Genomic DNA, 26,065 nt, shown 5'->3' with positions numbered 1-26,065 from the left:
GTTGTGCAATACATTTTAGAGATAAAAGGATGAAAGCATATTGTTTATTTTCTTCGAGAAAACAATAGTGGGTTTAAAGAGTATATGGCAGGTTTCAAAACTCCTCCTAGATGGAATCAAGTAGAACACGCTTGTACTTCCTCGACTAAAAGGAGGTTATTGGGGAGGTCTCTCTTCCTTTTGCCTACTAATGAATTGACACTCTCCTCGACCACTCGACAACTTATCGGTTTCCGGGTCACGGAGAAGAGAGCACGGTGGAGAGAAGGCGGAGGAGAGAGCACGGGGGAGAGAAGGCGGAGGAGAGAGCATGGGGGAGAGAAGGCGGAGGAGAGAGCATGGGGGAGAGAAGGGGGAGGAGAGAGCATGGGGGAGAGAAGGGGGAGGAGAGAGCACGGGGAGAGAAGGCGGAGGAGAGAGCACGGGGAGAGAAGGCGGAGGAGAGAGCATGGGGGAGAGAAGGCGGAGGGAGGAGCACGGGGGAGAGAAGGCGGAGGAGAGAGCACGGGGGAGAGAAGGCGGAGGAGAGAGCACGGGGAGAGAAGGCGGAGGGAGAGAGCACGGGGGAGAGAAGGCGGAGGAGAGAGCACGGGGGAGAGAAGGCGGAGGAGAGAGCACGGGGGAGAGAAGGCGGAGGAGAGATCACGGGGGAGAGAAGGCGGAGGAGAGAGCACGGGGGAGAGAAGGCGGAGGAGAGAGCACGGGGGAGAGAAGGCGGAGGAGAGAGCACGGGGGAGAGAAGGCGGAGGAGAGAGCACGGGGGAGAGAAGGCGGAGAAGAGAGCATGGGGAGAGAAGGGGGAGGAGAGAGCACGGGGGAGAGAAGGCGAAGGAGAGAGCACGGGGGAGAGAAGGCGGAGGAGAGAGCACGGGGGAGAGAAGGCGGAGGAGAGAGCACGGGGGAGAGAAGGTGGAGGAGAGAGCACGGGGGAGAGAAGGGGGAGGAGAGAGCACCGGGGAGAGAAGGCAGAGGAGAGAGCACTGAGGAGAGAAGGCGGAGGAGAGAGCACGGGGAGAGAAGGCGGAGGAGAGAGCACGGGGGAGAGAAGGCGGAGGAGAGAGCACGGGGGAGAGAAGGCGGAGAAGAGAGCATGGGGAGAGAAGGGGGAGGAGAGAGCACGGGGAGAGAAGGCGAAGGAGAGAGCACGGGGGAGAGAAGGCGGAGGAGAGAGCACGGGGAGAGAAGGCGGAGGAGAGAGCACGGGGGAGAGAAGGCGGAGGAGAGAGCACGGGGGAGAGAAGGCGGAGGAGAGAGCACGGGGGAGAGAAGGGGGAGGAGAGAGCACCGGGGAGAGAAGGCAGGGGAGAGAGCACTGAGGAGAGAAGGCGGAGGAGAGAGCACGGGGGAGAGAAGGCGGAGGAGAGAGCACGGGGGAGAGAAGGCGGAGAAGAGAGCACGGGGGAGAGAAGGTGGAGGAGAGAGCACGGGGGAGAGAGCACGGAGGAGAGAGCACGTGGGAGAGAAGGCGGAGGAGAGAGCATGGGGGAAGAGAAGGCGGAGGAGAGAGCACGGGGGATAGAAGGCGGAGGAGAGAGCATGGGGGAGAGAAGGCGGAGGAGAGATCACGGGGGAGAGAAGGCGGAGGAGAGAGCACGGGGGAGAGAAGGTGGAGGAGAGAGCATGGGGGAGAGAAGGCGGAGGAGAGAGCATGGGGGAGAGAAGGCGGAGGTGAGATCACGGGGGAGAGAAGGCGGAGGAGAGAGCACGGGGGAGAGAAGGTGGAGGAGAGAGCACGGGGGAGAGAAGGTGGAGGAGAGAGCATGGGGGAGAGAAGGCGGAGGAGAGAGCATGGGGGAGAGAAGGCGGAGGAGAGAGCACGGGGGAGAGAAGGGGGAGGAGAGAGCACGGGGGAGAGAAGGCGGAGGAGAGAGCACGGGGGAGAGAAGGCGGAGAAGAGAGCACGTGGGAGAGAAGGCGGAGGAGAGAGCACGGGGGAGAGAAGGCGGAGGAGAGAGCACGGGGGAGAGAAGGCGGAGGAGAGAGCATGGGGGAGAGAAGGCGGAGGAGAGAGCACGGGGGAGAGAAGGCGGAGGAGAGAGCACGGGGGAGAGAAGGCAGAGGAGAGAGCACGGGGGAGAGAAGGCGGAGGAGAGAGCACGGTGGAGAGAAGGCGGAGGAGAGAGCACGGGGGAGAGAAGGTGGAGGAGAGAGCACGGGGGAGAGAGCACAGAGCACGGAGAGCAAGGGGGAGGACGGACTTTTGTCCAAATGAGAAAAAATGCCTATTATGCTTTCTGGAGGCCTTCTGTCCGTGGCATTTAATTCATCCTTGAGCATTTCAAGATCATCAATAATTCATTTGATAGATGAAAGTCATACTTGAAACAGTCCTCACTCTGACCTTCACCCATGTATTTATATGAAGTTTCGTAAGGTTTAATTTGACCAGGCACAGTCGGCTGTTGCTCATTCAGTATTGATGATCTCTTGAGAAAACATATGGCTCGGTCCTCATGCTACACATATTTTCAAGTTTCTCTTGTTTTGAGCAAAACAAATGACATCAATCAAAAGTCTTCCTAACCCAAAACACTGCTATCTCTCTTCTCCCCATACTGTAACTGGTGTGGCTACTTACACAGAGGGATTTCCTCTGATACCCACACAGACAGATAGCAGTCTTGGCAGTGGAGAGATTAAGAAATATATAAGAACTTAGAGTCGAAGCCAGAGTCGATGTCTTTGGATAGAAGCGAGATAAGAGGGAGAGAGGGAGGGAGTGAAATCTGCAGGTTTAACCCTTACCAGATTTTTTAAATCAAATTTGTAGTTTCACATGTGAAATCTCATTTTAACATGTGAAATAAAATGAAACCATATTTTCACAAGTATTACATTTAGAGTTCACATGTTATCACCAACTTTTCACTTGTGATGAGAATAACATGCAGCTCAAGTAGATGTGAAAATCTCACTTTCAGATGTGGAAATCAATCACATGTAAAATCTAATTTGCCGTTTCACATGTGAAAAAAAGTTTGATTTTAACGTGAATGTGTTTTACTAGAATTTTAAATACGTGATTGTTTTTCACATGTGAACTTAAAATTCGGCATGTGAAAGTGAAAATCTAATTAGCAGTTTCACATGTAATAAAACTCCACATTTACTCCAATGTTTGTAAACAAAGTAAATACAAACAAACATTGTATAGCCTAAAAACATGAATAAAATTTGAATATCATTGATGGTCTTTTGCATCCATAGCATTGTGTATGGATTTGAGAGTGGTTGCATCTCTCCAGCCACATCCCTCAGCTTTTTATCGAAACTGTGGCGGGGAGAACACTTTGGTAATGTTTCAAATAAGCCACTTTAATAGAGTAATATTGATGTTATATGGTAAAATCTTCAAGTTACTTGTCACGACTTCCACCGAGGTTGGCTCTCCTGCCCATTTGGGCGGTGCTCGGCGGTCGTCGTCACCGTCCTATTAGCCACTACTGATCCCTTTTTCGTGTATCTGTTGGTTTTGTCTAATTGGTTTCACCTGTGTGTTATTTAGTTAATTAGTGTCTGTATTTAATGTAGGTTGTCCCGCCCTTGTTTTCTGCGGGATTGTTTATTTTGTCATTTCGTTTTGTCTGTCGGTGTTTGCTGTTTGTTTTTTCTCCGGTTAGTCTTTATCCTGTTTTGGATATTTTCACCCTGTCTTTATTTTGGGTTGACTGTTGTTTGTTTTTTGTTCACCGGAGAATAAAGGTTATTATCGCATTCTGCTCTCTGCGCCTGATTCCACCCACCTTGACTAGACGTGACATTACTATTGTGGCATTAATAATATCAACAAACTTCTGGAGTCGAGAACAAAATTCCTAGTATTGCAAAACAAATCTGATAACATAAAAAACACAAACCCCCAAACTGTTGATAGAGAAACAAAATATTGCAAATAAATACTTTTTAATGCGAGGGCAAATATATTGTAAAATGAAGCAAAAAATGATCTTTCAGTCATTTTCTTTTTATTATAACGAGAATAAATAAAATTCCTCCATCTTTTCTGCAATTTTTCCCCAATCTTTGCTTGTTCCAAAACTTGCCTTTTCCAGTTGCAAGTTTTGGAACATTCTTTCCATCAACATTGAATCCTTTTACCCACTGCTGTGTTTCCTCTGAAGCTAAGCAGGGTCAGTCCTGGTTAGTCCCTGGATGGAAACCAGATGTCGTTGGAACTGGTGAAACATTTCACATGTGGAGAACAACTTTTTCACATGAGGGGAAAAACACATGGAAAATGTACCTGCGAAACTTCACACGTGTTTTTCATGTGATTTTTTTCACATGAGCCGGAGGAAGGATGTGTTTTTTTTCTTCTTCAGTGGAATACATCTGGGGGATTCTGGGTAAAGTACAGTTGTGTTGGCGGTGGCGGTAAGCAGCCAAGAGATAAGCGGAAAGTGTGGTCGCCCCGCATTACGCTCCCACATGCAGGATGTGGCACGGTAGCGACACGGTAGCCATAGCTGCTGTAGGGATTGATATGCCATTGTTGTTGCTCAGGGGTACACGACACAACAGCATTCACTCCCTCCATCCCTCTCTCCCTCAATTCCTTATGTGTTTCACGGGTGTGCCATATCTATGGTATATGGATGAAAGCCTTAGATGTCATGGCAATGTGTCTGGAAGAAACAGACACTCATGGAGTATGATGTGACTGCTAGGCCCTGATCAAAGGGACCTCATGTATGTTCAACCTGACAAACCTGTTTTTGATAGACATGCTTAGACAGGTGAATAATGCAAAGTAAAGGAAGAATTTTCAGATTTCAGAGTGCATCGTGGGTATGTAAGTGGCAGCAAATAAACACAACATAATCCTCAAATTGTGCGCACACACACACGCACACACGCACACACACACACACACACACACACACACACACACACACACACACACACACACACACACACGCACACACACACACGCACACACACACGCACACACACACACACACACACACGCACACACACACGCACACACACACACACACACACACGCACACACACAAGATCTCCTCAATGTCACCATTCCTCTAGTCAGATTATCCTTTGAGGATATTTCTGCCAACAAAAACATGAATTCTGAAAAATAGCAAATGCTTCAGAAAAAAAACTTATTTTTTTATATAAGGGAAGGAGACGGAGGAAGGATGTGTTTTTTTATATAAGGGAAGGAGACTGAGGAAGGATGTGTTTTTTTTATATAAGGGAAAGAGACGGAGGAAGGATCTGTTTTTTTATATAAGGGAAGGAGACGGAGGAAGGATGTGTTTTTTTATATAAGGGAAGGAGACGGAGGAAGGATGTGTTGTTTTATATAAGGGAAGGAGACGGAGGAAGGATGTGTTGTTTTATATAAGGGAAGGAGACAGAGGAAGGATGTGTATTTTTTCTTCAGTGGAGGGTCTGTACACACAAGGCTTGGAAATTATTTACTTGATCGCACTCAGTGGTCATATGCCAGTAATGAAGCTATCACTTACAGATGCAGATTCAAAGACCCCCTCCAAGAGGCTTGAAAGACCCCCTCCAAGAGGCTTGAAAGACCCCCTCCAAGAGGCTTGATAGACCCCCTCCAAGAGGCTTGAAAGACCCCCTCCAAGAGGCTTGATAGACCCCCTCCAAGAGGCTTGATAGACCCCCTCCAAGAGGCTTGATAGACCCCCTCCAAGAGGCTTGAAAGACCCCCTTCAAGAGGCTTGATAGACCCCCTTCAAGAGGCTTGATAGACCCCCTCCAAGAGGCTTGAAAGACCCCTTCAAGAGGCTTGATAGACCCCCTCCAAGAGGCTTGATAGACCCCCTTCAAGAGACTATTGCGCAGGAGAGGACAGGAGGCTGACTCATGTATTTATCTCAAGGCATGTGTCACACCATGGTCTTAGTTTTCTGTGTTCTCTTTGCTATTTTGGTTAGGCCAGGGTGTGACATGGGTGATTTATGTGGTTTGTTTTGTCTAGGGGTTGTGTAGTTTATGGGATTGTGTTTAGTTAAGTAGTCTAGGAAAATCTATGGTTGACCAGAGTGGTTCTCAATCAGAGGCAGATGTTTATCGTTGTCTCTGATTGGGAACCATATTTAGGCAGCCATATTCTTTGGGTATTTTGTGGGTGATTGTTCTTGTCTCTGTGTTTTGCACCAGTTAGGACTGTTGTCGGTTTTCACGTTACGTTTATTGTTTTTGTAAATTGTTCGTATTTTCATCTTTCATTAAACGCTGCATTTTGGTGCTCCTCTCTTTCACCAGAAGAAAACCGTAACAGCATGTGTGTGTGTGTGTGTGTGTGTGTGTGTGTGTGTGTGTGTTCGCCTGAATATATGTATCTTTGATTGCGCGGTGCGTCGTGAGTGTTTGTATGTGTGTATGTATGTGTGTGTGTGTGTGTCGGATCACACACACGTTGTGTGTACGCTGCATCCACCTCCGTAGATATGCGATATCTACATTAGCAGTATTCCATCACTCGTTGTTGCCGTTCATTAGCAACCGACATGTCTCTGGAAGCACTCGTGGCATCATTACCACAAAACACTCCAATGTAAAGTAGCCCTTGTTAGCGTTAAAGAAAGACACTTCCTTCTGACCTCATATATACCCCGGGCCAGGGGGAAAAGAATGCAGTCTATTTCTGATTCACCACATCTCTCTGACCATCTGTCTGTTGGCGACCATTGTGCGGGCCTGACAAGTGTGTGTGTGTGTGTGTGTGTGTGTGTGTGTCTGTGTGTGTAGCGCCTTGGAATGGACTGCGGAAATTGCGAAAGGAGACACTGAATATTGTCTCCAGCTGTTGAAGGCTTCATTTGTGTGTATCTGAGGAATACCCATCCCGGTCATCCCTTTGTTCTTCTTAAACACAATTATGTGGACATGCCTTGAAATGAGTGGATTCAGCTAACATTTCACAGTGGAAATGACAAACCTCAGAAACCTTTTAAACCTCAAATACACTAACCTTTTTATATTTCCTGCATTTCGAATTAAGATACTACATCTGTAGCAGCTTTGAAAAGCATATTACGAATGGGGAGAACATACACTATATATACAAAAGTATGTGGATACACATTCAAATTGGTGGATTCTGCTATTTCAGCCAGACCCAATGCTGACAGGTGTATACAATCGAGCATACCGCCATGCAATCTCCATAGACAAAACATGGCCCATACTGAAGAGCTCAGTGACTTTTAACATGCCACCTTCCCAACAAGACAGTTCATAAAATATCTGCCCTGCTAGAGCTGCCCCGGTCAACTGTAAGTGCCGGGGCGGCAGTGTAGCCTAGTGGTTAGAGCACTGAACTAGTAACCGAAAGGTTGCAAGTTCAAATCCCCGAGCTGACAAGGTACAAAATCTGTCGTTCTGCCCCTGAACAGGCAGTTAACCCACTGTTCCTAGGCCGTCATTGAAAATAAGAATTTGTTCTTAACTGACTTGCCTAGTAAAAATAAAGGTAAAAAAAAAGTGCTGTTATTGTGAAGTCGAAACAGTGAAGTCGAAACATCTAGAAGCAACAACGGCTTTGCAGCGAAGTGGTAGACCACACAAGCTCAGACAATAGGACCGCAGAGTGCTGTTGTCCCTACCAAGTTCCAAACTGCCTCTGTAAGCAATGTCTGCAAAATAACTGTTTGTCAAGAGCTTCATGAAATGGGTTTCCATGGCCAAGCAGCCAATGCGCAATGTCAATCGCTGATTGGAGAGGTGTAAAGCTCACCACCATTGGACTCTGGAGCAGTGGTTCTCTGGAGTGGTGAATCACGCCTTACCACCTGTAGTCCGACGGACAAATCGGGGTATTTGATTTCTGTCCCTATTCAGATGTCGTCGTCAAGGTTTTATATAGTGACAACAAACGCTGGGCCAGATAGAAACTGTTCACCTGTAGTGATATTAATTGATTCCTTCGGGTCCATTTGTTCATGACACACATTTTATTCCTTCCTTATTTTTCCTTTCCTTTTCGCTTATTATTTCCCCTCATTCTTTTCGCTCATTTCAAGTCATTTTGAACTCCGTGAAAAACGAGGGACAGGGAGAAAATGAGGAGAAAGAGGAAAGAGAAAAGGAAGGAGAGTAATTGACAGATAGAGCGTGAATAAAAGGTTTCTTTGTTGTTTTTTTGCAGGGCCTCTGAGATATTGAAGGGGTAATGAAATTAAACACGGTGTTGCCAGCGGCAACAAGGTTAGATGTGGCAATGGTGCCTATTGCTCAACAACATTGACGACAGCCAAGGTGAGCACCTATCGCACAGCCAACGTTCTGTATGATGAAAAACACACTTTGTAAACTTGTTTGGGGAAGAACAAAGGAATTGAAGCCAGTTTTTGCACTAGGAAAGCAATGTTGTCATTAAATGCAAACATTAAATGAGAAGAGCTTTAAATTGAGTCATTTATATCTTTAACATTTTACGGCACTGAGGTAATTCATGGTCACACAGAGTGTTTCATGGTAGTCTTAAACAAATCTACTTTGAAACAAATATATACATCTCACAGACATAGTTACGGAATTTAAAAAAGAAGACACCCGTACCATGTCAGATATAGAGTTGAAAAGTATTCAAGTTTGAGTTTGCATCCCAATATTACACTTTAAATATACCACAGAAGACTGAAACATAACAAAACGATTAAACATAGAAATATCAGATTTTTGGTGGGTTAAATTAACAGCATTCCACCCATGAGGCCACGAGAGAGCGATTTGGTGATTTGACAGCAGGAAATGGCTACCGTCTAGAGACCATATGCCAGTTACAATATTATTATTACTGGTCGTCCATGAATAGGAGATAAGTACTTCTCTCACCATTAAAACCAGTAAAAAACCTACATTTATATTGCAGGTTTTGACATAGGCACTCAACACCTTAATTTTATTGAGAAAAATATCATCGCGTATCGATATAATTGTGTTATAAGAAATACATATTTGGACATGTCTGTGTCGATATGGCACAACACTTGACTTGTACGTAGTGTTAAGCCTGCTTAAGAGCACTGACGTTAATTAACACCATGGTTAACAGACACTAAAGGGTGTCACCTCCCCTAGACATCCACGCTCGTGCTATTTAAAGATCACTACTAGTGTTCTTTTCATTTTCTAAGAAAACAAAGAAATGTTTAATTTTCACCTCAAAACAAGAGTGAAGCATGTTATATATTGACCTTTATCTGACCCTAGACAGCGTAGGCGGTCTACCCGATCCTTCGTAGTGATAGATACACTCCCTAGATGTCCTACCGTTTAACCTCAACAGTCTACTCATTTATTGGGATATTCAAAGATAGCAACACGCTCAGCCTTCCCATAGTCTTCCCCTACTCCCAGGCCCCTCAGCCTTCCCCTAGTCTTCCCCTACTCCCAGGCCGCTCAGCCTTCCCCTAGTCTTCCCCTACTCCCAGGCACCCCAGCCTTCCCATAGTCCTCCACTACTCCCAGGACCCTCAGCCTTCCCGTAGTCTTCCCCTACTCCCAGGTCCCTCAGCCTTCCCCTACTCCCAGGTCCCTCAGCCTTCCCCTACTCCCAGGCCCCTCAGCCTTCCCCTAGTCTTCCCCTACTCCCAGGTCCCTCAGCCTTCCCCTAGTCTTCCCCTAGTCCCAGGCCCCTCATCCTTCTCTTAGTCTACCCCTAGTCCCAGGCCCCTCAGCCATGCTAAAGGAATCTAATCACACATATGAGATTTGAGATCGCTGCCCAAGATTGGAACTTCCTCCAACCTCCTGAAATAAGAATAAAAGTGATACGATTTGATCCTACCGGCACGTGCCATGAATCCAAACATGAGATCCAAAGTACCTTGTGTATCTGTCAAGAAGACTCTCTTTGCCCTTGGTGGTTTCTATGCTCATATTGAATCGACTTTTTCAGACATTTCAGGCTACATTTTTCAGGCTGTACGTATATACTGTATATAAATTGTTTTAAAGAAATATTCAGACCCATTGACTTTTTCCACATTTTGTTACATTACAGCCTTATTCTAAAACTGACTAAATTGTTTGTTTTTTCCACACTCATCAATCTACACACAATAACCCATAATGTCAAAGCAGAAACTATTTTTTTTTAGAAATGTTCGCACTTTTTGCAATTTATTACAGATAACAAACTGATACATCATATTTACATAAGTATTCAGACCCTTTACTCAGTGTTTTGTTGAAGCACCTTTGGGAGCGATTAAAGCTTCGAGTCTTCTTGGGTATGACGCTACAAGCTTGGCACACCTGTATTTGGGGAGTTTCTCCCATTCTTCAATGTAGATCCTCTCAAGCTCTGTCAGGTTTGATGGGGATAGTTGCTGCAAAGCTATTTTCACATCTCTCCAGAGATGTTCAATCGGGTTCAAGTCCGGGCTCTTGCTGAGCCACTCAAGGACATTCAGAAACTTGTCCCGAAGCCAATCCTGGGTTGTCTTGACTGTGTGCTTAGGGTTGTTGTCCTGTTGGAAGGTGACATTCGCCCCAGTCTGAGATTCTAAGTGCTCTGGAGCAGGTTTTCACCAAGCATCTCTCTCTGTTCTTTGCCCCGTTAATCTTTGCTCAATCCTGACTAGTCTCCCAGTCCCTGCCGCTGAAAAACATCGCTACTGCATGATGCTGCCACCACCATGCTTCACCGTAGGGTTGGTGCCAGGTTTCCTTCAGACGTGATGCTACCACCACCATTCTTCACCGTAGGGATGGTGCCAGGTTTCCTCCAGACGTGATGCTGCCACCACCATGTTTCACCGTAGGGATGGTGCCAGGTTTCCTTCAGACGTGACGCTTGGCATTCAGGCCAAAGAGTTCAATATCGATTTCATCAGACAAGGGAATCTTGTTGCTCATGGTCTGAGAGTCTTTAGGTGCCTTTTGGCAAATTACAAGTGGCTGTCATGTGCCTTTTACTGAGGAGTGGCTTCCGTCTGGCCACTCTACCATAAAGGCCTGATTGGTGGAGTGCTGCAGAGATGGTTGACCTTCTGGAAGTTTCTCCCATCTCCACAGAGGAACTCTAGCTCTCTGTCAGAGTGACCATTGATTTCTTGGTCACCTCCCTGACCAATGCCCTTCTCCCCCGATTGCTCAGTTTGGCCTGGAGGCCAGGTCAAGGAAGAGTCTTGGTGATTTCAAACTTCTTCCATTTAAGCATGATGGAGGCCACTGTGTTCTTGGGGACCTTCAATACAGGGATCCTGTCTCTGAGCTCTATGGACAATTCCTTCGACCTCATGGCTTTGGTGTTTGCTCTGATATGCACTGTCAACTGTGGGACCTTATATAGACAGGTGTGTGCCTTTCCAAATCATGTACAATCAATTGAATGTACCACAGGTGGACTCCAATCAAGTTGTAGAAACATCTCAACGATGATCAATGGAAACAGAATGCACCTGAGCTAAATTTTGAGTATCATAGCAAAGGGTTGGAAAACTTACGTAAATAAGTAAATAAATAAGGTTTTTCAGTTTTTTATTTTTAATACATTTTCTAAAATAAAGTTAAACCTGTTTTCACTTTGTCATTATGGGGTATTGTGTGTAGATTGCCGAGGATTCTTCTTCTTATTATTATTATTCTTGTTTAAATCTGTAATATAAAAAAACTTTGAAAAAGTCAAGGGGTCTGAATACATAACATATTTTTTTTACCTTTATTTAACCAGGCAAGTCAGTTAAGAACACATTCTTATTTTCAATGACAGCCTGGGAACAATGGGTTAACTGCAGAGTGACAGATTTGTACCTTGTCAGCTCGGGGGTTTGAACTCGCAACCTTCCGATTACTAGTCCAACACTCTAACCACTAGGCTACATGGTTGACGTAGTACACAATGATGCAACATTTTGGCTCGTGAGCAGTACTTTCAAAACTACTGTCTGAAACTGTATGAAAGCTCTGGAGCATTACTTTAAAAGGAAGGATGCTTGTTCTACCATAGGGTTTAACTGCTGAATACGTATTACAATATCAAGGTTATAAAAAGGTTATCTGGAATTTCTATTCCATTTTGTCTATACCTGTGAAATGAGCTCCCTTCTGTGCTTGGAAATTCTAACCAATAAGGAGAGACTTTGTCATTTCTTCAAATAATCAACCTTTATTTAAATAAGAATTGCAATAATGTAGCTGGTTAACCCTCCACCGAGTTGGATGGCAGAGAGCTTGAATGACACAGGGAGTATAGAACCCTTGAATGACACAGGGAGAACAGAACCCTTAAATGACACAGGGAGAACAGAACCTTTAAATGACACAGGGAGTACAGAACCCTTGAATGACACATGGAGTACAGAACCCTTAAATGACACAGGGAGTACAGAACCCTTGAATGACACATGGAGTACAGAACCCTTAAATGACACAGGGAGTACAGAACCCTTGAATGACACAGAGAGTACAGAACCCTTAAATGACACAGGGAGTACAGAACCCTTAAATGACACAGGGACTACAGAACCCTTAAATGACACAGGGAGTACAGAACCCTTAAATGACACAGGGAGTACAGAACCCTTAAATGACACAGGGAGTACAGAACCCTTAAATGACACAGGGACTACAGAACCCTTGAATGACACAGGGAGTACAGAACCCTTAAATGACACAGGGAGTACAGAACCCTTAAATGACACAGGGAGTACAGAACCCTTAAATGACACAGGGAGTACAGAACCCTTGAATGACACAGGGAGTACAGAACCCTTAAATGACACAGGGAGTACAGAACCCTTGAATGACACAGGGAGTACAGAACCCTTGAATGACACAGGGGGTACAGAACCCTTAAATGACACAGGGAGTACAGAACCCTTGAATGACACAGGGAGTACAGAACCCTTAAATGACACAGGGAGTACAGAACCCTTGAATGACACAGGGAGTACAGAACCCTTAAATGACACAGGGAGTACAGAACCCTTGAATGACACAGGGAGTACAGAACCCTTGAATGACACAGGGAGTACAGAACCCTTACATTTTCAAGTTGTCTCATGCAAACATGTACAAAACACATGACCTTGGTATGTCTATGTGTGTGGAGGACGAGATGAAACTGGGGTACAAGGTACAGACTAACTGGGGAAAAGGTTGTCTCATTCTGTAACAACTGCTGGTTGTACTGGTCTGCTAGTGAGGACAGTTGGTGTCAGAACAAAATGAAATCTTTCCAGACACTGTTACTCTTGATAAGTCGACGGTTCCCTGAATTCAGCAATCAGGCACCTTTCGCTAAACGCCTAGATGATGTGGAGTTTCACACCAACACGCAATCACAGGCATGAACCTTTTGCCCAGCAACAGCCTCAAACTGGTGTGCAGGATTTAACACGTTGCTCTGTTTTCAGTAGATGAAGAGGAACCGGTTCAGGAAACCATTGGATACGCCTGTCAGCTCTTGTCTGTGTCCCAAGAACATCATGGGACGTACTTCCCTAGTTAGGTTCTTGTTCTACACACACAACAGTAAAAACAGGCTTTTACTAATACACAATTCTGTCTTATATGATCCAATTTCTTTAACAGTTTGTAGTATACAAGCATCAGTGAGGTTTAACAGAAATTGCTCTCACAGTTTGCAAGTGCACAAAGAGACAAATCAGTTGCAAATACCCATTTCAGGTACCAATCACCTCAAATTATATTAATTAAATGTGCTCGGTCCAAAATAAATGAGTCGCACTCGGGGCGTTAATGTGTGTTGGGAATAATCAGGGGGAGAAATATAGAACATTCAGTGCAATTAGTGAGTATACATCTGGGCTGCAGTTTCCCTGTCTAACGCAGTGACAAGGTCAGCGCACAGAGACTACCAGAAAAAGAACATCCAAAACTTTTTATTGGGAGATTTTTTCTTCTTCCTTTTTTCGTTCTTTTCTGAAAATAGCTTTGAACATTCCTATGTATGCCTGAATGTCCGAGAGAATAATCATTCCATTCATTTGCATGTGTGTGGGGGTGGGGGGTGGGGGGGGTTACCATTCATTGGGATGAATACATTTGTACAAATTACGGCTCTATAAACCAGGGACAAGTTAGTTACTTTTCGGACAATGATGTGATAATAAAGTAGATAAGCTAGTTCTTTATTAAAAGACATTAAAAGCAGCACGTCTTCAATGAAAATAAAAACCAAGTGTTTGTGTTAAAAGCCTCATAGCATATGGTGGGAAGGATTTGTGGAAACGTTCTGTTTTGGCCCTGGGGAAAATAAATCTGTCTACCATCGCACTGCGATGCTCCAGGCAGGTACTGTGGAGGGGGTGGCTGGAGTTGGCCTATGTACCTCTAAGCATTTTGAGGATCTGTTTATCCAGCACGGGCTCTAGTTTGTCCTGTTTGTACCGATGGGAGATCCAGCCTTCTTGATGATTTTTTTTACCATGCTTGCGTCTTCCCTAGTGATGTTAGCCCACTCTCATAATTTCATAATTACATTTTTATATTTTTTATTAAAGACAGGCGAAAATCGTGTGTTTCTATGTCAAACAGTATTTCTTCTGTGATGCAAAATTGGGATACAATCTGAAAATGTTCTACCGTTCAACGTCATACAGTATGTGACATGGTACAGGTGGCTTTTTTTCATTGACGCCCATAACCATGTGTGTGAGGTGCATACTTTAGTTTCAAAGTACATTTGTTTGAGACTACCAAGAAACACTCTGTGTGACCCTGATGTTGCCCCACTGCAGTGTTAAAAAATATTTTTGCGAAATTTTGAGCAGACATTGAAGATAGAGCTTCCTTAAGTTAACAAGAAATAGCCTTTGGAGAGACTGTTTTAAAAAACCATGGAGAAGTTCTCTTTCCACCGCAGCTTATCGTCAACCACCACCCCCGATTATTTTTATGAGTCTACCATTTCCACAGTGACCCCGATCAGAGGAAAAGCGCTCTCCTTCTTCCTTCTGAAGTCTATCACCAGCTCTTTTGTTTTCGATGCATTCAGCTCCAGGTTGTTTTGACTGCACCATGCCACAAATGAAGACATCCCCCCCCCCCCCGTATAGTTGATCACATTCTTCGTGATGCAGCATATAATGGCTGAAATCGTCTGAACACTTTCGTAGGTGTCACGAGGCTTGGGCTTGCCGGCAGTCTTCTGTGTAGAGGGTGAAGAGGAATGCTGACAAAACCGTCCCTTGTGAGGAACCTGTGTTAGTGATGATGGTGTCTGAGCCCGAGTGGTTCTGTAGTCTGACCCACTATGGCCCGTCAGTGAGTTAGTCCGTGACGCAGGTGATGTCGGAAGGATGTAACTGCATGACCTGGAGATTGCGGGCTCGAAGATGTGGCTGGATGTTGTTGAAGGCACTAGAAACGTGTAATGATATGATATGATGTTGTTATACACTTTGTTATATGTGTTGTTATATGTTGTTATATTTGTTATATGTTGTTATACCATGCCATTGTTGAAAACTTGTTTCTGATTGCCTTGAAGAACATTCTAGAGCGTGCATAATCTCCCTATAGTGCACAGTATATTTGCACGGTAGAATTCAACGGCTATACTGAAGGTCATTTTTACGTGTTCTACATTGTTTAATTTGAAAGGAAAAGTCGAAATCGAAACTTTATTGACATTGTTGAATTTGACTTTCATAATGGGAAGCTAGGACTGATGGTTTAACTAGTGAAACTAGCAAGTCTGTTTGTTCGGTTACCATGGCAACTCTTGCAGCTAGTAAACTTTCTAGCTACTTCAGTGGATGTTGACCACATTTCTACAGGCAAATGAACACATTAATAGTGGCAAATGTGTTAAATGATTAAATTATAGCCATGTCATGAAAGGGATAATCAACTTGGGGCTCTATGCGTTCTCTAGAAAATAAAAACTCTGTTGAAGGTCAGTTCCATGACGCCAGCACGTTGTGGAACACACCTTCCACGTCATTCAATATTTTCAATAGAACACATAGCCCTTCGTTGATTATCCCTTACTTATATACAGTATGTAGTTATATAGGTTTTTTAATGTTGTTATATGTTTATATTATGTTATATGTGTTGTTAAACGTTATATGTTGTTATATGTTGTTATATATTATGTTTGTCAGGATTTGGCCAGGGTTGTTCCGGGTTTTGGTCACTAGATGCCCCCATTGTGCTTTTTGACCTTATGTTTTTTCCCTTGTTCCCCATTATTATTTGCACCTGTACCTCGTTTCCCCTGATTGTATTTAAACCCTTAGTTTCCCTCAGTTCTGTGCTCTGTGTTTGTATGTTAGCACCCAGCCCTAGTGTTCTGTGTTTTCTTGTCGATTCCGGTGGATGCTCTTGTGGAATTCTGTTTTTGTTTTTGAGTGTCTCTTGAGGCTTTTTTTTGTGCTATTCCTACCACCTTTTGGATTTGCCATTTTTGTATTTAAGGACTTCTCCTTTTTACTTTATTAAATTCACCGTCTTAAGTACTGCTGTGTCTGCCTCATCTTCTGGGTTCTGCTGACCATTCGTGGCTCAGTTGGTTAAGTGACTGTTTCTCACTCCGGAGACCCAGGTTCGTAACCGGGTCCTGACAATGTTGTTATATGTTGTTATATATTATGTTGTTTTATATTATGCTGTTATATGTTGTTATATGTTGTTTTATATTATGCTGTTATATGTTGTTAAATGTGTTGTTAAACGTTATATGTTGTTATATGTTGTTATATATTATGTTGTTATATGTTGTTTTATATTATGCTGTTATATGTTGTTATATGTTGTTTTATATTATGTTGTCATATGTTGTTATATATTATGTTGTTATATGCTTTTATATGTTGATTTATATTATGCTGTTATATGTTGTTATATGTTGTTTTATTGTCACGCCTTGGTCTTAGTATTTTGTGTTTTAGTTTATTAGTTAGTCAGACCAGGGTGTGACATGGGTTTATTATGTATTGTATTTTCGTATTGGGGTTTGTAGTGTTTGGGATTGTAGCTGATTAGGGGTGTGTGTGTGTGTTTAATAGGTTGGCTGCCTGAGGCGGTTCTCAATCAGAGTCAGGTGATTCTCGTTGTCGCTGATTGGGAACCGTATTTAGGTAGCCTGGTTTCGCTTTGCATTTCGTGGGTGATTGTTCCTGTCTCTGTGTAGTGTGCACCAGTCAGGCTGTAATAGGTTTCACGTTCTGTTTGTTGTTTTGTATTTTGTCTCAGTATTTTCATGTATTCGTCATTTGTTTCATTAAACAACATGAGTAACCAACACGCTGCATTCTGATTGATTGAGAACCGCCTCAGGCAGCCAAACCTATGCAACACACACCCCTAATCAGCCCACAATCCCAATAACTAAAAAACCCCACTACGAAATACAACAACATAAACCCATGTCACACCCTGGCCTGACCAACTAATTAACGAAAACACAAAATACTAAGACCAAGGAGTGACAGAACCCCCCTCCTAAGGTGCGGACTCCCGGACGCACCTCAAAACCATAGGGAGGGTCCGGGTGGGCGTCTGTCCATGGTGGTAGTTCCGGCTCGGGACGTGGACCCCACTCCATAAATGTCATAGTTCCTCCCCTTCGCGTCCTGGGATAATCCACCCTCGCCGCCGACCATGGCCTAATAGTCCTCACCCAGAACCCCACTGAACTGAGGAGCAGCTCGTGACTGAGGGGCAGCTCGGGACTGAGGGGCAGCTCGGGACTGAGGGGCAGCTCGGGACTGAGAGGAAGCCCGGAACTGAGAGGAAGCCCAGTAGTGAGATGAAGCTCAGGCAGGTAGTAGGCTCCGGCAGATCCTGTCTGGCTGGAGGATCTGGAAGATTCTGGTTGACTGGCAGATCTGGAAGATTCTGGTTGACTGGCAGATCTGGAAGAGTCTGGCTGACTGGCAGATCTGGAAGAGTCTGGTTGACTGGCAGATCTGGAAGAGTCTGGTTGACTGGCAGATCTGGAAGAGTCTGGCTGAATGGCAGATCTGGAAGAGTCTGGCTGACTGGCAGATCTGGAAGAGTCTGGCTGACTGGCAGATCTGGAAGAGTCTGGCTGAATAGCAGATCTGGAAGAGTCTGGCTGACTGGCAGATCTGGAAGAGTCTGGTTGACTGACGGATCTGGAAGAGTCTGGCTGACTGGCGGATCTGGAAGAGTCTGGCTGACTGGCAGATCTGGAAGAGTCTGGCTGACTGGCAGATCTGGAAGAGTCTGGCTGACTGGCAGATCTGGCTGCTTCATGCTGACTGACGGCTCTGGCTGCTCCATGCTGACTGGCGGCTCTGGCTGCTCCATACTGACTGGCGGCTCTGGCTGCTCCATGCTGACTGGCGGCTCTGGCTGCTCCATGCAGATTGACAGCTCTGGCGGCTCCTTGCAGACTGGCAGCTCCTTGCAGACTGGCAGCTCCTTGCAGACTGGCAGCTCCTTGCAGACTGGCAGCTCCATGCAGACTGGCAACTCCATGCAGACTGGCAACTCCATGCAGACTGGCAACTCCATGCAGACTGGCAACTCCATGCAGACTGGCAACTCCTTGCAGACTGGCAGCTCTGGCTGCTCCATGCAGACTAGCAGCTCAGGCTGCTCCGAACAGGCAGGAGGCTCCGGCAGTGCTGGAGAGGAGAAAGGCTCCGACAGGGCAGGAGTGGGAGAAAGCGCTGGCTGCGCTGAACAGGCGAGGCGCACTGAAGGCCTGATGCGTGGTGCTGGCACTGGTGGTATTTGGCCGAGGACACGCACAGGAAGCCTAGTGCGGGGAGCTGCCACCGGAGGGCTGGGGTGTGGAGGTGGTACTGGATAGACCGGACCGTGCAGGCGCACTGGAGCTCTTGAGCACCGAGCCTGCCCAACCTTACCTGGTTGAATACTCTCGGTTGCCCTGCCAGTGCTGTGAGGAGAAATAGCCCGCACTGGGCTATGTAGGCGAACCGGAGACACCGAGCGCAAGGCTGGTGCCATGTAAGCCGGCCCAAGGAGACGCACTGGGGACCAGATGCGTAGAGCCGGCTTCATGGCATTTGGCTCGACGCTCAATCTAGCCCGGCCGATACGCGGAGCTGAAATATACCGCACCGGGCTATGCACCCGCACTGGGGACACCGTGCGCACCACTGCATTACACGTTGCCTGCCCGGTAAGCACAGGGAGATTGCGCAGGTCTCCTACCTGACGCAGCCATACTCCCTGATAGCCCCCCCCCAAGAAATTTTTGGGGCTGCTTTTCGGGTTTCGCTCTGCGCCGCCGTGACTTTCTTTTCGACTCCATTCTCCTATAGCCCTCTTCGCACTGCTCCAGCGAATCCCAGGCGGGCCCCCGGCACTCTCTCTGGGTCGGCTGCCCACCTGTCTATTTCTTCCCACGTCGTTATCTCCATACTGTATTCCATTGTGGGCTGCTCCTGTTTCCATCCACGTCGCCGTGCTGCCTCCTCATACCAGCGCCTCTCCGCTTCAGCCGCCTCTAATTCCTCCTTAGGGCGGCGATATTCACCAGGCTGAGCCCAGGGTCCTTTTCCTTCCAGCTCCTGTTTCCTCTTCGCCTGCTGCACCTTTGGGCGGCTACACTCCTCTGGTTTAGCCTAGGGTCCTCTTCCGTCAAGGATTTCCTCCCATGTCCAGAAATCCTTAATACGCGGCTCCTCTTTGGGCTGCACCTGCCTGTTGACACGCTGCTCGGTCCGAGTGTGGTGGGTGATTCTGTAACGGCGTTCTTCTTTTGTTGAAAGAGAGTCGGACCGAAATGCAGCGTGTAAGTTAATAGTGAAACAAACAAAACAAACTATACATCAATAACAAAATAAATACAAAACAACAAACGGAACGTGAAACCAATTACAGCCTGACTGGTGAAACTAACACAGAGACAGGAACAATCACCCACGAAATGTAAAGCGAAACCAGGCTACCTAAATACGAGTCCCAATCAGAGACAACGAGAATCACCTGACTCTGATTGAGAACCGCCTCAGGCATCCAAACCTATTAAACACACACACCCCTAATCAGCTACAATCCCAAATACTACAAACCCCAATACGAAACTACAATACATAATAAACCCATGTCACACCCTGGTCTGACTAATAAACTAAAACACAAAATACTAAGACCAAGGCGTGACAATAAAACAACATATATTTTATATTATGCTGTTATATGTTGTTCTATGTTGTTTTATATTATGCTGTTATATGTTGTTTTATGCTGTTATATGTTGTTATATATTATGTTGTTATATGTTGTTTTAAGTTATGTTATATATGTTATACAGCAATCAAAGCTGTATCAGAGGCGGCAGAAGGCAGCAGTCAGTGGCTCTGGATGAAGAGGAAAGACCCCAGCTGGGCCCCGAAGTGAGAGGGCCAGGAGGTATGCAGTCAACAATGCTTGACTCAGGGAGGAGGACGCCCCTGCCATGCGTAGTCCCATGGGATGTTGGCTATCAACAACAAGGCAACTCCTATGACTAATTGGGAATGGGACGCAAGCGTAGGATTGATCACCCTGTCGCTGGCCGCCTTTGGGGAGGGTGTATAGTGTGAAAGGCCCGAAACACCCTAGGAACCAAAGGTACACTACTGACGATGCGCTCCCCAAATTTCACCACGCTCACTGTTCATTAGCTCTTGGAAGTGCTTGCACAAAGGATAGTAACATCTCATCCTGTGTTCTTGGAATCTGTTATATATGTTATTAAATGTTGTTTTAAGCTGTTATATGTTGTTATATGTTGTTATACGTTGTTATATGTTGTTAGACGTTGTTAAATGTTGTTTAATGAAGTTATATGTTGTTATATGTTGTTATACGTTGTTATATGTTGTTATGTTGTTTTGTAGTTTTATATTATGTTATATATGTGGTTAAATGTTATTTTATGCTGTTATATGTTTTTATACGTTGTTATATGTTGTTATACTTTGTTATATGTTGTTATATGTTGTTATATGTTATATGTTTTCATACGTTGCTATATGTTATTATATGTTATATGTTGTTATATGTTGTTCCATGAAGGCCTGATTCACACATTCTCCTCTACACAGTTAATGTTGAGATGTGTCTGTCACTTGAACTCCCTGAAGCATTTCTTTTTTTATAGGTTACATATGTTGTTATCCGTATTATTATATGTTTTATACATTTTCTTTGTTGTTATATGTGCTACTATATGTTGTGCAAACTGTATGTTGTTATATGTTTCTTAGAGAAGTCAAGAAACAGGTAAATAAATAGTGTGATTGTGGAGCTCTAAAATTATTCATGCTGAGAGAGACTGAAAGATGAAGTGATGTTCCACACTCACGCATGCGCATGCGCACGCGCACACGCACACACACACACACACACACACACACACACACACACACACACACACACACACACACACACACACACACACACACACACACACACACACACACACACACACACACACACACCTACACCTACACCCACTCACCTATTCATCTCCCAGGGATTTGGCCTCCTCTTGGGCAGAATAAATCAGGCTTTCCTGGCCTGTGCCCTGCATGATGAGGAAGCCGTCAAGCATTCATTCCAACATTCATGAACCAAACAAACGGCCAGAGCTGATTCACCTCTCAGGGCAACAAATTCCCCAATGGACCACCAGCTTAGCAAGCTAAGGAGGAACATGCAGCCATGTGATCAGAACCATGTCAACAGAATCAGAAGCAAGACTTGGGACTGGAATTCTGGATATCTCCATGTATTCATAAGCAAGATCTTCTGATGTCGTCCATATGGATTGGGTCTACCCAGGATTTATCCTCATGTCTGAATAGTCTTTAACCGTGGCTGGGAGAGTATTCACTGTACGAATAAATAGCTAGGTCCCTCTCCACTGTAGATCTTGTGTGTGATTAGTTTTTTGTCTCTGTTTTAATTCAGTTTATGATCATTATCTGTGTCCACTTGTATCAATCAATTACACACCCTTAGCACCACAATCGATTCTATTTTAGTGTTTAGTGGCGTAGTCGGCATGCTTGATTCATTATATAATTGAGCACTACGCTTTATTTATGCGATCTGTATTCCTATTTTGTTTATCATAATTTGTTAGACAATGTTACTACTACCACTAGTACTTGTAACGTTCTGAGTGTAGTGGGTGAGAAGTCAGGCGCAGGAATGATGGAACAAACTCCCTCACGACGCCAGGACAGCGGAGTCAATCACCACCTTCCGGAGACACCTGAAACCCCACCTCTTTAAGGAATACCTAGGATAGGATAAAGTCATCCTTCTCACCCCCCCTTAAATGATTTAGATGCACTATTGTAAAGTGGCTGTTCCACTGGATGTCATAAGGTGAATTCACCAATTTGTAAGTCGCTCTGGATAAGAGCGTCTGCCAAATGACTTAAATGTAAATGTAAATGTAAGCAGAGAGTTCAGCTACTTTAATGCACAAAAAACGGCGAACAATAAGCCAACCCCACGAAAACACAGGGCGTATAAACAAACGCCTCAAACAGGGGGACTTAAACTGTCCAGAAAAACCCACCAAATGGGAAAAAACTAAACCCACAGACGTGCACACAAGTTACACCAAACAGAAGGTCACAATAATTAATCCCGCACAAGGAACCAGGCGGGCCGGCTGACTAATAAAGCCTCACTAATATTATACCCAACTCAAACCAGGTGCACTCAATAAACACATAAGGAGGTGGAGGAAATAATCAGTGGCAGCTAGTAGGCCGGCGACGACGACCGCCGAGTGCCACCCGAACACACCTTCGATCAGAGTCGTGACAGTACTACTACTTTTACAACTACTACTACTATACTACCACTACTACTATACTATTCCTATTCATATTACTACCAGTACGTCTCATACTAATACCTCTACTATACTATTCCTACTCCTATCACTACCACTACTACTAGTACTACTACTACTACCACTACAACTACACTAGTACTACTACTCCAACTACTACTACTACTGCTACTACTATTCCTATTCATATTAGTACCACTACTACTACTACTACTATACTATTCCTACTACTTCTACTACAACTACAACTACTACTGGTACTACTATTATTATTCATATTACTACCACTACTACAACTACTACTACTACTATACTATTCCTATTCCTATTTCTACCACTACTACTGCTACTACTATTCCTATTCATATTAGTACCACTACTACTACTACTACTATACTATTCCTACTACTTCTACAACTACTACTGGTACTACTATTATTATTCATATTACTACCACTACTACAACTACTACTACTATTATACTATTCCTATTCCTATTTCTACCACTACTACTACTACTACTACACTATTCCTATTCATATTACTACCACTACTACTACTACTATAACTACTACTACTACTACTACTATACTATTCCTATTCCTATTTCTACCACTACTACTAATACTACCACTACTACCACTACTACTATTACTGGTACTACTACTACTATAACTACTACTACTATAACTACTACTACCACTACTACTACACTATTCCTATTCCTATTACTACCACTACCATTACTACTATTACTACTACCACTACTAATACTACCACTACTACCACTACAACTACTACTACCACTACTATAACTACTACTACAACTACTACTACTATACTATTCCTATTTCTATTTCTACCACTACTACTACTACTACTACCACTACAACAACAACTACTACTACTACCACTCCAACTAATAGTACAACTACTACTACTACCACTACTACTGATGGTGCTTCTACTACTGTGACTACTAATATACTACTGTACTACTCGTATCACTATTAAAGTTACTACTACTAGTTATTACTGGTACTACTACTACTATAACTACTACTACTATAACTACTACTACCACTACTACTACACTATTCCTATTACTACCACTACCATTACTACTATTACTACTACCACTACTAATACTACCACTACCACTACTACTACTACTACTACTACTACCTCTACTATAACTACTACTACAACTACTACTACTTCTATTTCTACCACTACTACTACTACTACCACTACAACAACTACTACTACTACTACCACTCCAACTAATAGTACAACTACTACTACTACCACTACTACTGATGGTGCTTATACTACTGTGACTACTAATATACTACTGTACTACTAGTATCACTATTAAAGTTACTACTACTGATGACACTACTAGTATCACTATTACTGTTGCAACTACTGATGATACTACTACTACTGTGATGACCATCCCACTCCGTCTGACGAATTCTTTCTCTTTCCTCTTTATTTCCTTAATAGTATGTTGGTAGGCGGACCCGAGAGGGTCGGCAGGATAAATGCACCTTTTCCCCATTCATTGAGGAGACTCTCCATGCAGACACAGACAGATTTTGGCTGTGGAATTTTTGTGGCTATTTGGTTTGTTTGCGTTGGCACCTTTCAACATCCCTCATTATCACATGTAAACACGCGACCACTCACTTACCCTACTGACTAAACACACAACGTTGTTAATTGTATTTACTTTCCTTCAGTTAATAAATATATTTTGTTAATATTTCTCTCCACGTTGTCTCCCTTTTTGTTACGAGCCGGTTCGTGGTACTACTAGTATCATTACGACTGCTGCTTCTATTACTACAAATAATTAAACAAATTGAAGATAATAATAATAACAATAATAATAAAATAAATTGGCCATTGTTACTTGTGTAATTAGATTTGTTTTGCAGGGTTTAAAGTATGTCATTGTTACATAGCTGCACCTGTCCATCTAAACAGCTCGTCGAACATCTCATTCCAAAATCATGGGCATTAATATGGAGTTGGTCCCCCCTGTTGCTGCTATAACAGCCTCCACTATTCTGGGAAGGCTTTCCACTAGATGTTGGAACATTGCTGCGGGGACTATCTTCCATTCAGCCACAAGATCATTTGTGAGGTCGGGTACTAATGTTGGGTGATTAGGTTGGCGTTCCAATTCATCCAAAAGGTGTTCGATGGGGTTGAGGTCAGGGCTCTGTGCAGGCCAGGCAAGTTCTTCCACACCGATCTTGACCAAACTGTCTGTGTGGACCTCACTTTGTGCACCGGGGTATTGTCATGCTGAAACAGGAAAGGACCAGCCCTTTATTCCTCCTCCACCAAACTTTACAGTTGGCACTATGCATTCGGGCAGGTAGCTTTCTCCTGACATCGGCTAAACCCAAATTTGTCCCTCTGACTTCCAGATGGTGAAGCGTAATTCATCACTCCAGAAAACGTGTTTCCACTGCTCCAGAGTCCAATGGCGGCAAGATTTACACCACTCCAGCAGACGCTTGGCGTTGCACACAGTGATCTTAGGTTTGTGTGTGGCTGCTCTTCCATTAAAACCCATTTAATGAAGCTCCAGACGAACAGATATTGTGCTGAAGTTGTTTCCAGAGGCAATTTGGAAAGATATGTTTGTCTCTGTGGAGGGTTTGTCCTCTGACAAATCAACTGTAAATTTCGGTGCTCCTCAAGGCTCCGTTTTTGGAACACTATTGTTTTCACTATATATTTTACCTCTTGGGGATGTCATTCGAAAACATAATGTTAACTTTCACTGCTATGCGGACGACACACAGCTGAACATTTCGATGAAACATGGTGAAGCCCCAAAATTGACCTCCCTGAAGGCCTGTGTTTCAGACATAAGGAAGTGGATGGCAGCAAATGTTGTACTTTGAACTCGGACAAAACAGAGATGTTTGTTCTAGGTCCCAAAAAACAAAGAGATCTGACAATTAATGTTGATGGTTGTACAGTCATCTCAAATAAAACTGTGAAGGACCTTGTTGTTACTCTGGACCCTGATCTCTCTTTTGACGAACATGTCAAGACTGTTTCAAGGATAGCTTTTTTCCATCTACGCAACATTGCAAAATTCTGAAACTTTCTGTCCAAAAATGATGCAGAAAAATTTGATCATATTACGCCAGTGCTAGCCTCTCTACACTGGCTTCCTGTTAAGGCAAGGGCTGATTTCAAGGTTTCACTGCTAACCTACAAAGCATTACATGGGCTTGCTCCTAACCATCTTTCCGATTTGGTCCTGCCGTACAT

Source organism: Oncorhynchus masou, chromosome 27, assembly GCF_036934945.1.
Source record: "Oncorhynchus masou masou isolate Uvic2021 chromosome 27, UVic_Omas_1.1, whole genome shotgun sequence".
NCBI lineage: Eukaryota > Metazoa > Chordata > Actinopteri > Salmoniformes > Salmonidae > Oncorhynchus > Oncorhynchus masou.
The sequence above is the reverse complement of the archived record's forward strand: the minus strand, read 5'-3'. Positions refer to the sequence as shown.